This window comes from Solea solea, chromosome 18 (assembly GCF_958295425.1).
Source record: "Solea solea chromosome 18, fSolSol10.1, whole genome shotgun sequence".
NCBI lineage: Eukaryota > Metazoa > Chordata > Actinopteri > Pleuronectiformes > Soleidae > Solea > Solea solea.
In genome coordinates, this window is record NC_081151.1 from 21,203,881 (window position 1) to 21,217,701 (window position 13,821).

Here is a 13,821-nt window from a genome sequence, read left to right on the forward strand (position 1 = left end):
ATGACGTGTCATTACATCACATGAAATGACATGATACAACATGACACAACAGAAGACGACATATGACATCATTATGACATGTCATGTCTTGACGTCATGACATGACATTTGTTTGTGTTTGTTTATGGACTCTGTTTATGGACACTCTATTTGGACAGCTGACTCGCATACTTAACAGTTTTCATATCTCAGTTTGTTTGTTTTTTTATTTTAACTTGTATTTTATCATTCAGGCATTCAACTAACTTTATTTTCCCCTATCCTTCACCTGTTCCTCACCTGTCTTGTTATCTCGCGTCCCTTTGGTGTCCCTTGTCCTTCGCTTCCTATAACATCTGCTGTTCTGGATTCGGCCAACAACAATAACTTTATTTAAAGTAATTTCCCCCTTTTTGCCACAGTCGCCCCGGCATTTCTGGTCGTCTTATTGTTACAAAGTCCAGCGTCTCGTCCTCTGACTCAGGCAAGCGGGGGCCTCAGCGCGTGACCCCGTCCACTGCCGGGGCCTCATCAGTAAACAATCTGAGACAAATAACAGAGTGAAAGGTTGACATCAGCCGAGGACGACACTCATTCCCTCATTCGTTTATCGGATTAGGCTGCTGTGGGCACAATGACTCATTTGTCATTCAGAGGCAACAGTGGCCCAAAGAAAGCCTGTTTGAACGAGGATCAATTATCAATCAGTCTACATGGAGCGGAGCGAGGGAGAGAGGTAGAGAGGGAGGGATTAATAAAGCTACGCGAGTCGTGTTGACAAATAAACCTCGGCGATCCTGTCAATGAATGCACACGGACAAACGCCTTTGGCTTTGACACTGGCCACTGCTGAAATTCAGATTACGGAGTCCATCTCATCAGCAGATTAGCAGGCGTCTGCGTCGGCTCAGTCGTCACACAGCACTGGTGTTATAATCCAAGCATGCATTAAAAACCCTGACCATTACGCCCGTCATAATAAAATAAAATAACATTTTTAGAAACTATTCCCACCTGAAAACCTCTCGTGCATTCATGTGTTTCCTCATGAAAGCCATAGTGAGACGACGGCCGAAGAGAAACAACCTCATTTTAACAGTTTAGTTTATTTTCATGTTCATGAAACTACACTTAATATAATAAATATAAATAAACCGCCTTCAGGTGCAGCTGCTGTGGATTTTGAACTAATCAGGAATCAATTAAAAACACGCACATAATGATACTGAATTAAAAAAAAAAGATAGTTTAGCTGTAATTACTCTAGAAAAATATGAATACTTTGATTTACATTAGCATTAATGTCTATTTCAGTCAATATCAACAGCATATCACCAAATAACATGTTTATGTGGCAGAATATGAGTTGCTAGGATCTCAAACTTCAGTTTTTCTTAATCTCAACTGTAATAAAGATTATTTAATATGCACTGGGGTTCATACAAATAGGTACGAATATCGGAATAGTTTATTCTGATTTTAATGAAATGGAAAAAAATGATAATACACAGTTGAAGTTGAACAAGTTGTGATGGCAGGACCGTTTTTTAAATGAATCCATGTGCAAATTAATATTTAAAACCTTGTTTTCTTTCATACAATTGATGAAAAGATAGTAAAAGTCTTTAAAAATCTTCTCATTTGACAGGAAAACACTTATTCATGGATGGAAAATATTAATAACCACATGTTACACATGTAAGGAAATCAATATTAAAACAAGTTGTGATGGCAGTACATTTTTACTATTGTACAGTTGATGAAAAGTCAGTAAGAGTGTTTCTAAAATCTTCTAAAAGAGACCATTTTAATTTTAAACTTAATTCATGCACAGAAAATCATAATAAAGACCACTTGTACACATGTAAGGTAAGACGTTTAAAGCCGATTTAGCACTTTAAAAGTTATTTTTGGTTCAAATCAATTTTGTCTGTGTCGACCAACTTCACACATGTCCTTGGTGAGCTTCGCCGTGTGTCCTCAGACCCCCAGGTCACATAATTTACACATAATCTACATCATGAATTTAACACCTGCTCCAAACACATGACGTCGAATTGGACCAAATGCTGCTGTTTGCCGACGTCAAACCAACGTCTCGGAGCAGGACAGAATGAGACGATGACACCCCCGCAGCGGTCAATGTGTCGCTTTGGAGGGCAGGTTGAAGGTCATGCACGCCGGGGGGGCCTCAGAGAGCAAACAGCCTCTCGTAATCCTGACCTTCTCCTTTCTCTCCGCAGCAGCCACGAGTCGACCGCGGCGGTTAAGAAGCGCCGTCAGTCCTCAGGCACGTTCACGTGGAGGGAGATGGGAGAGGACAGAGGACAAGATGGTGGCCGGTCACGAAGGATCGTGGGAAGATAAGACGATGAGGATCCATGTTTAATGTTCTCGTATCTTTAGATGAAAATAACAGTTACTAAGGATGTTTCAGATTCAATATGTTCTAATGGGCCTTTTGCACAGCAGCCATTTTGAGAGGTTATTGCAGGAAGTGTGGATTACATCAATGACGTTCAGGTGATGTAATTCCTCGATGGTGAGATTTAATGATTAACCACTATGTAAGATCATGAGAAGGTTCCTAGCGATCTGACGGGTGCGACGTCCAACACAAGAATCAAATGGGACAATGCAAAACCGTAGATCAGTTACAGAGACTTAAAAATCCCAACATTTAGCAAAGACATGTCTGAAATGTCAATATTTTAACAGACGATGCACAGTTTAATCGAACTAAGGCCGTAGTCCGACTAAGACAGGCAATCGGACAACTTGCAGAGTCTGAGAATACTTGCAGAGGAGAAAATCGATTTATTAGCCGTGTACGCGTGTACTGAATCAGATTCCTGTTGGTTTTTACGTCACTGAAAAACAATCGGTGAACAGCGTAGATCTCGTCACAGAAGTGGGTCTCCTCTGTAGCAGGTTATACGTCGTCTCCTTCTACTTCCGGGTCAAAGACCAGAAAGCAAAATTTGGGTGCACACGTAGAAGTCTGACTCCAGTCTGACTAAGTGTATAGATGAAACAGTAATCAGACTATGAATTGCATTATCCAGGTATGTTAGTCCGACTAAGACTAGCTCGATTTAAGTCGGACTAACGTGTTTACATGACCTTAAGAAAACCAAATTATTGTCTTAGTCTGACTAAAATCGGACTGTTACATGTTTTGTGTCACATGTCAGATTAGTTCTTCATCTTTGAGATTTTACAGAGCAATACTTTTACTCATCCTCCGGTTTTGCACCGATCAAAAACACATTTCCTCAGCGCTATTGGGATTTTCTTTTGTTCATAGACACTTAAAACAATTGTTGTTCCCCCCCTTCATATGTGAAGTATCTCCAAAAATCCGCCCTCTTCCCCAGACATTTATCTCTCGACACACACTCGGGTCATGCTGCTCTGCTGCCCTCATGACCTGCAGGGGGTCAACGAGAGCAGCTTTACAAATCCCGACTTTATAAAAAACCACTGGGAGCACGTCCTCATGGGAATTAACTCTACCCAGGCAACCCCAAACAGTAAATTACAGGGGGCTTACATGATTTCTTCCTTCCCCGGGGACATCAAACAGTCACCCACTCGCTCCACTTTAGATCTGCTTCTCTCTTTTGTTCCACTGTTTGAGCTCAATCCCTTAAAGACTGCAGGGAGGAGACTGCACAGCCTCTCCAGCAGAGAAAAACATCTTCACTGGAGCTGTCAAAAATGCCAAAAAAATACACAATCAATTCACACACACGTTTTTACACTTCAGTCTGATATTTTATGTTGATATTTATGGTTCAGAGTAAAATTCTATCTATCTATCTATCTATCTATCTATCTATCTGGCTGCCTGTCTAAGCTAGTTAGCATATATCTATCTAATCTAGCAAACTAGCATCTATCTATTTATCTAAGATAGCAAATTAGCATATATCTATCTAAGATAGCAAACTAGCGTCTTTCTATTTGTCCAAAATAGCAAACTAGCACATATCTATATAAGCTAGCAAACTAGCATATGTAAGCTCGCTAGCTAGCATCTATCGAATACAGTATCACGCATAAAAAAAATTATTATTGAGGGTTGAAATACATGAACTTTAATGGCAAACAAGAATATATTCACAGAATTCACATCTAAGTTATGCAGTACAGCTCTAAATCAAAAGCGCCTGTTTTCATATCAATATGTATTTTTTTGAACCACTAAATTATCAGATTTGGAAGAATATTCCAATAATGAGCTTTTTTGTTTGTTTGTTTCACTTGCAAAGCAACAGGATCAAGAATGTCTTCAGTAGCAATAGTTTAAATTAGATCACAGAGCATTTTCATGTCCAGTTTGGCAGGAAAAGGTCAAACCTGGCAACGTGTTTCTCTCTACATAGTGAAATCTAAATAAAGTCTCTCTAGTAACTGCAAAAATGTTGAGATGTTTAGGTAAAATTTGTTGGTTTAATGATGTATAAATTCATCAAATTTTATCTTAAACAAAAAGATATACGTACATTTAGCAATAATAAGAAATACGTCCCTTATCCTAGGATATATAAATATAGATAAACTATAGAAATGTGTGTGTGTGTGTGTGTTTTCTCTCAGCTCTTCAGTGGGAGGAGCCCCACTGAGAGCAGATTAGCCTCTTCATGGGGGATGTGACGCCCAGAGAGGAAGTATCAGAGGAGGACAAACACAAGGACAAATCATCCGGACGTCACTTAATATTCAGCACAGACACACAGACAGCAGGAGGGAGACGAGACTCAGACCTTCTTTTGTGTTTTCGTCCATTCTGATCTGTATTAGCTGCCACTGAGATCATTGCCGGGCCTTTTATTTAATTAAACATTTGTTTTTTTTTCTATGTCAGTCAAGTGGACTTCTGTCCTTGTCCCATAATACAAGTACTAGTGGAGGATCAAATTACTGAATGAATGAAGTCGTCTGTCCCTGCTACACTAGGTGGCGATATAGCCCCTTTCAGTTTGGGCTAATTTGTTAGCATGTTAAGACCCATTCAGAGTCTCCCAACGATCCATGAAGTTTAAAATATTACATTTTTTAAGATGACATATTATAAAATTGGTCTCCTCGCCAGGATTGTACCATGATTTTTAACACTTTTGTCTTTTTCTTCAGTGTACTGGATTCTGATATTCCAGGATTTAAACCGGGAAGGCCTCCAGGCCACATTAAGTCTGACTCTGGACTGACTGAATGTAGATAAGTAGTAGTAATCTGACTTCCAGTCGCATTATCTATGTGTGATAGTCCTAGTTTAGTTTGAAAAATTCAATTTAGTATAATATGTCATGTAAACACTATGACAGGCAGCTCTTAAAGGTTCGGTTCATGCCAAGGTCTTTTATAGCAATTTTATAATTTTATATTATAAAACAGTGTCTAGTGTATGGTTCTCAAACTAATAATAACACATGAGTAATAGCAAGCAGTGTTTTAGATATTGATGTGGTTTGTTTTTTGTTATTCTGCTCTATCAATCATTGGGGGTGTACCACAAGGCTCCATATTAGGCCCACTTTAATTTGCTATTTATGTAAATAATTTTGGTCAGAGTGTGGCAATTTTTAATTTTTACACTGGAGAGAATGATTCCTGATTGAATGAAAGTTGTATAAATAAATTTAAAAGGTTGTGATTTTCTATACCACCTTTTAATATCCCGATTAAACACTGTACCTTTAATTATTCTCCAGTGCCTCAAATATAGCTCCATAATTTCAACAATATAAACAGAACAGGGACATATTTTTGTTTCTGAATATCCATAAATCACAAGTCAGACAGGGATCATTTAAACTCAATCACCAATAACTTTGACCCTTAGCTCGCACTGGACCTCTAGCACATTATTTTTGTCCTCTGTTAGCATTTTTATTTTAATGTTTGAGATACTCAAAAATCAGAATTGTTCTGGAACACGTGAGAAATACTATATAAAAAAAAGTTAAATTAGGCATACAAATTAAAGAGCAACTACTTCAAGCACAAGAAGATTGAGAGCAAGAACTTAGAGCTTTAAATAAGAACAATACAATAACATTTAATAAATGCTGTATGTATGACATGGAACACTTGTGCAATATGATAAAAAAAATATAAAAAAAATGATTTTATGCTACTTTGTAAGACAATAATAATAATGGCAATAATTAATGAATAAAATCACATTTTAAGTTAGTTGTGTGAAAATTAAGATGTCTGACTTAATGTCTGACATAAATGAATTCCTGACCAACAGATGGCATTAAAGACAAAGTTTTTATTTATTCATGTATTTTTTTTTAAAGTTTTAAAAACTGAACACAGTATTTGGTTAAATAACCATCTGATAGGGAGATTATTAAAATTATGTTATTCTTGTTCTTGTACTCTACTACTTTACTAGCGCTGAAATAAATAATCATTCAATCAATGTTTATTTATGCACTTTAAAATATCTACAAGGCACTACAAAATAACACAGTGATAAAATCAATACGATTAAGAACAGATGGAAAGTGTTACCACTGCCACTGAATTTTAAGTCATTTTTCAATAAATAAGGACATGAATCTTTTATTTTATTTATTTATTTATATTAAATGTGAATTTCTTTAAAAAAAAAAATAAGAGTCTCATTGTGCGTTGATTGACAGCAGCTGAGGTCAGTGCTCGGCTCTTTCCCACCTCCTGTCCCTCAGCTGCAGTTTAGCAGATAATTAAAACATAAGTGGGGACAAAGACCAGTAAAGACTCTGCTCAAGAGTTTGTACAAAGAGCCAGAGCTGCAGAAAACTAACACCAGCACATACATGACTCTGACAGCTGCCACACACACACACACACACACACACACACACACTGTGGTGTCTTCGCGGTCAAAACGTCCACAGGCCGCGGGAGAATCACGTTGCGTTCAGGTAATGTGGGAAATATGGCAACTTTTATTTTATTTTAGTTTGTCATAAACAGTAAGCAATATATTTTTTATAATAATGATAATAATAATACTTAAGGTAATATGAAGCATGTTAAGTGTTTTTTTTACTGTATTTTTTATTTCAACCTGAATCAAAAATATGTTCGTTTTTTTATCGTGAACTTTCATAACAAACACTTTTACTTTGAAATTCTGTGAAATACCATCACAGATGTCGTTATTGTGGTGAAACAGTGTGATATGATTATAAACTTTTTTTTTTTTTTCCATGTGACCCCTTGACCCCTCATGACCAGACTGGACACTCATTGGCCCCCAGCTCATTTCAGTTTGAGGCCCCTGTCTTAGACACAGGAATCAGAGAGAGTCAAACATAATGATTATAATAACTATAATTTCTTATTATAAGTGCTTTGCAATTTTTTTTTTTACTATGTAGAGAGAAATGCTTGTAAATACTGGAGACAAATTGGAGACATGAAAATGCTCTGAAATCTTATTTAAACTATTGTGAGAGAACACAAAAAGTCGCAATGTAAACTTGTGCTGAAGACATTCTTGATGCTGTTGCTTTGCAAGTGAAACAAACAAACAAACAAAAAGCCAATTATTGCATATTATTGTTGTGCAAAACAAAACAGACACAGATTCTGATATATTGTGATTAGATTTTTGTCCCCCAAATATAAATAAATCACAATAACCTTTACTTTCTTTACAAGATGCATATGAATTTAAATGTCAGGAGGATCTAGTTTAGTGTTTTTAGTGGCTGCGATGCCTGCAGTGTCTGACTGCACCTGAACGCAGCAGCAGCAGACTGTGGTGCTGTGCTGAGGTTTCATGGCTTGTGGCAGTGAATTAATGTGCTGTGCTGTTCAGTCAGGATAACACTCATCAGTGAGACGCAGACAAAACCACATTTTTAACATCAACTGTGATGCAGATAACCGTCGCAATAATTATCACACGCAAATTCGATTGTCTCTACGACATTAAATGATCAGTGAAGACTGAAGGAGAAAGGATTTTTAACTACATGCCTCGAAGGTAAAAGAGAAAAAACAACACAAAGGAGGTAATAATTACCTGCTAAAATCACTCCTGTGGATCAAATTATCATGTAAATGCTGAAGTGATTCATCAGGAAACAAAGACAGCGTTGGATTTTATGGAGGTTTTTTTTTTTTTACTTTTAAAACACAGACAAAAGTGAACACCTGACGGCGTGAACGTGTGACTCTGTCTGCAGCAGATACCTGATCCTCCTCCACGCAGTCTAAATATTTGGATCCACGTAAATCCCAGTATCACCAGTTTATTCACTGCCTAGTAACAGCTGCAGCTCAGGAGGAGGTTTTTAAAATAATACATATACATATGAAGTCTTACAATAATCATAAAACAAGGAGATATATAAAGCTGTGATCAGGTCAGTGTTGACTCATAAACAAACAAATGATAATAATCAAAACATATTTGCTGTTTAGTTTTAGTTTTGGAGAAATGGTTTATGGTTATTTAAACCAGAAATAGATATTTTAAACAAAACTTTATGGAACGTTATTTGGTGATGACTGGCTCATGGTTAGTTACAAATTAATTAATAAACTAATACATAAACAACTCAGGTGCATGCAGGTATTTTGTTAGTTCTAATAACTTATTAAGTAACTAATTAACTAACTAACTAACTCAGATTTCTGTAGGTATTTAATTTAATCTTTGTGTTATTGTAAGGAAAGTTATTTCTAGTTCTTACTAGTTGACAAATGTTTAAATAAACAAAACAAAGGGGTGAAAAGAACATTTTAATGTGATTTTTGTTGCTTTTTAAAAAAAGTTATTGTCTACTTTATCTTTATGCAGCTGGTCTCATGTTATGTCATTTAATGTCGTATGAGTGTGTGTTTAAACTCCCTTCTATTATATTTCGCACTATTCTACTCTATTTCAAAACGATTTAAAGTTTAATTTTACTGTACTAAACACCTGGATTATCTGTCGTCATCAGTTTTATTCTTTTTTTTATTCAGCTTTGATTTTTGTTTCATGAATTAGTTTCTTTTCCGTCTGTTTTTAATGCTGTGTGTGTGTGTGTGTAACGCTTTTATTTTGTAAAGCCTGTGGGTTGTTGTAAAGGCCTATAGAAGTAAAGTACAGTGCATTACATTTCGAGCATCTCCTGCACTTACCTTACGTTTGAATTTGGACTTTGCTGCTTCACTTCCCTGTACGTGTGTGTGTGTGTGTGTGTTAACGGACAGTCACAGCTGCGTCACCTGTGACGACCCAAGCATTTTCATTACATTCATTCAGGGGGTGAATGAGTGAGCGAGTGAATGAGTGAGTAAGTGAGACATCGAGTCCCGATTACGGTTTCTAATTACCCAGTTTAAAGTTTAAGTGGGCCATTTGCACTCTGGTGCTTGAACTGAATCTCAGGCATGTGTGTGTGTGGCAGCTGCTGCCTCTCATTGTCTCCTCAGAGTGTGTGCACATGTGTGTGTGTGTGTGTTAGTGTGTTCAATCACAGCGTGGATTATCCGTGGTTATGTAACAGCTGTCGGGCCCTGATATGAATCTGTGAGCCTGACGAGGGGCTGATTGACAGCTCAGCCTCCAGAATAGATGAGGAATATCTGAGGAATCTCCCCCTTTGATGAGGCCTTAAGCTGCGGCTTTATGTCTCCGCGGGGGCTTTATGTCCAGAATCTCCCTGTCGTCCACCCTGATTGGCGAGGATAACGTCTTAATTAGGCAGATTAGTTTGTGAAAAAGTGCTGCTAAACGTTTCAGGCCCTCATTTGGAGCCTGTCACATGCATTTGTGGCTCTCAAACGGGGTTTTGTCCCTCGTGTTATGAGACGCGGAGTGATACTGGGAAGCCTTGAGACCTCGTATTGTTGCATTAGGCGACTACTAAGTGGTTTGGCACACTATAAATCACACGGAGAATGACTTTGACGTGACAAAATCTCCACAAGAGGTCCATAAAGAAGCTGATTTGGAGGTTTTTTTGATGGTATCATGTCAGGCTTCCTTCATGTTGGCTTATAAAGTGGGATTTGTGACCCTTTTTATGACAAAAACAACAGTATAACATCAAATGTTTGTGTCATCATCTGGCAGCTGCTGAACAATGATTTAGATCAACAGAAAAGAAGTCAATAATCATTGAAAGTCATAATCAATATTAGAAGAAAACAACTTGTTTCTATATTGATTGTGGCTTGTATCAATCCAACAGCAAAGCTCTTTTATTACATGCACAAAAATGCTCATATTTATCGATCGGTCTTATTTTTATATGTTCAAGTGTCAAATTAATTGATTTATAGATCATATTTTTTGCTTTTCTTCGTGTTACGTTGTCTGTCATGCGCCAGAACATACATTATTTGTACATTTAATAACATTAATTCTGATTTTCCTTGTCAGTGCATGTGCCAATATACATGCCCTCATGAATTATGTAATTATTACTTATTATTACTTATTATAATGTAATAATTTCTTTAAAGTCCCTTCTCTAGACATTTTTTAAATACAAAAACAAAACCCTTATCTGATTTTATTTGCGCTTTCAATTCTGCATTTCCACCCTTTTAACATGTTCCTTTCTAAACTGAGGATTTTATTCCTGCCGATTATATTTTCAGACTAATTTCTTTGTAGATGTTGATGTTGTGAAGCACTCTTATACTGTGAATTTTGAAACAGTGCTCTAAAAATGTACTTCTACAGAGTAAACAATTCATTTTGAATCAGTAATTCATAACATAAATTGAATTCAGTCCTGTCTCCAGCTCAAAAACCCATCATATCTGCTCAATTCAACTGCCACTTCCTTTGTTGACCAACAGAGGGCGCTGTAGACTTCAGCTGGTGTTTGTCACAAGTCCTTTATTTGAGAGGAAGCAGCAATATTGCTCACGACAGCAGCACATCAGCAGTAAAAGCACATCAAATAAATCAGAAAAATGTACAAAAAGTACAAAAATGAGATTTTATGACATTTTATTTACATTCAGCAGTTTGAATATTGACGGACTGTTTGAGCTAAAGGAAGTGTGTTGTATTATATACACGCTCATAACAGCTTGTAACTAATGCTGTCAACTGAATAACGTGTTTTTTCTTTTCTTAGTCTGTTAACTTTGATATGTAAGAATACAGGCACAGGAAGAGAATGTTGAAAATTGCTCTGGTTCACACCAGTTTTCCACCAGCGTCGACTGTGAAGGTTACAACCTCAGCGCCGACTCATGCAAAGTGCGTCAGTCGTTCACTGCGTTTTTTTAATTTGCATGGAGACAGGATTGCAGTGTCATGACGTCAGAGGCTCTTACATAATGACCTTTGCACCCTGTGAGGTCACGACAACTGGACACTGAAGAGAATCTGAATTTGAGTCTGAACCTGTAACCTTCAAAAAAAGCTTGTACCTCGCTATAGGCTGAAAACTTTACAACCCTGATATCTGTAAACTGTTAGAAACCTTGAGGTAGAACCAGAATTCCCTGGTTCCCTGATTCCTAATTGGCCCGGTAATACCATGTGGTCCACAATAGGAGGAGCTGGAAATTTGGGGAAATCTTTGGAATGATTTAACTGAGCCCTCTCAGTAACACCATTATCACCAACATTAAAACAATTTATTATTCCTTTCTTAGATTAACGTATTCTCATCAAACACTAACCACTGAACTGAAATACAGCTGAACGGGTCGTGATTTGGCTCACGATCACCGGCTTTCGGCGGTGCTGTAGCTAAATACACCAGACTCCTCTGTTAAATATTGAGATTTTAGACATTTCCTTTGCTAAGTGTTGGAGATTAACGCATGTTTTCAGGATTTTTTAAGTCTTTTAAACCGATCTATAGTTTGGCATTGTTCGGCTCATGACTTCCTGTGACGACACTCTGACCAATCAGTGGCCGGCAGAGCGTTGACGTCACATTTTAGTATCAGCTCAGCTCAAAAAAGCATGGAAAAGCAAAATCAAACGAGTTGAGTCGAGCCGTGCTAAAACGTTAAGAAGCTAAAATCGGTCTTTTTCTTCCGTCTGTGTCTTGATTGGTGGGTTTCTTGGCGAAGTCGCTGTCAATAATGTTTACAGCTGCCGTTTCATCTCCATCTAAAATCTGATCCCGCACTTCAAATACTTCACATTTCACGGACACAGAGGTTCAGTGAAGTGGTCCTCGTTGCCTCCGCCCTCCTCGGTCTCTTTAGTCGGTCTTTAGCTGAGTGGAAAATCTCAAGTGCTTCTGTCAAAATACCCACCAAGAATTCCCCTCCTTCCTGTCAACACAGAATGTCTCATAAAGTCATATTTCATATGTGGGTGGCAGCAACGTTAGCACAGGTTAGAGTAAAACCATGGACAATGAATCGCATTACAATCTCGGAAAACAAACAAAAACACTAAAATGTTACATTTTCTTAGTTTATGTCACATTTATTTTCCTTTTACATTGTTTTACGACGCTCTAGGGTGTCTCAGCTTATGCTATGCTACATAACCTTATGTTATGCTGTGTTAGCCTAGCTTAACTTTATGTTGTCTCATCTTAGTTTATGATCATTTCCTTTACGCTCCATTACAATACTTATCTTAGGACTTTATCTTACTTTTATTATGTTACATTATCTTATTTTAGCATAGCTTAGCTTAGTCTTATCTTGGTTTATGTTACATTTCGTCGTCTTAGTCTATGCTACGTTATCTCATCTTGGGTTGCGTTATGTTACATTGTCTGATTTTAGCATAGCTTATGTAACGTTTCCATTATGTTATGTTACTTTGGATCATCTTATCATAGTTTTAGTATAGCTTGCATTAACTTACATAAACTCTTATTTTACACTATGTTACATCGCGATACATTGTCTTTTCTGAGGTAACGTTATGCTACAGTATCTTACGGTAGTATAGTTTATGTAAACTTTACATTATTTTATCTTAGTTTAACTCTATGTATCTTTAAGTAACATGATAGTGTCTGTTGTCATGTTGTGTTTCATTGTCTTACACTAATTTATGGAATATTACCTTATTTTCCATTACATTATATTAGGTTTTGTGTAACGTATGTCACCCAAGTGTAAAACATCTATAATACAGATATCTAGATTTTTCCAAATGTTTTATTCTCATGTTGAAAAAAAAAAAAATCTAAAGGAAATCAAAAAATACTATATATGTATAAAATATATAACAAAAACACAAATAATGGAAAGGAACGTTTTGGTTTTTACAACATTTCATAACAACATTTTTAGAACAGTGTTTCCCAATCCCGGTCCTCAGGGACCCCAAGTCCTGTCCATGTTTTAGATGTTTCCTTGCTCCAACACACTATCATGAAGTTTTGAGTGTCGCAGGCCTCTGCTGATTGGTCAAATTTCACGATAAATTTCACGATAACGCTCTCTGTGACGTAGCGCTCTTGCGATAACGCACGGTAGCGCAGTTTTAGATGTCTGCAGAAGTTACCAACTACAGTTCTTTGCCCGGTAAAGTGTAAAAATCATGTGCCATTAGTGTGTCTCTATCGAGCCAGTGAACTTCTCTGCAGCCAAATGAATGATCCTATTAAATCAAATAGACATACAGCGACGATCCGAACATCCTCATTCCTCAAAGATTCTTCACTCTTCATTGATTTTCCTCACGTGTAAGCTGTGCACGCTTTAGCGCTACATCACCATCACCAGCTGCAACATGGGCCCAGTTCTCCCATCTAGAGCTGCAACTAACGATTATCTTCATAATTAATCAATCTGTCGATTAGTTTCTCAAACCAAAATGAGTCACTTTTAATGATTTCTTTGTTATTCAGAGCAAAGAAATGAAGAAAGTATTCACATTTAAGATGCTTAAACAATCGG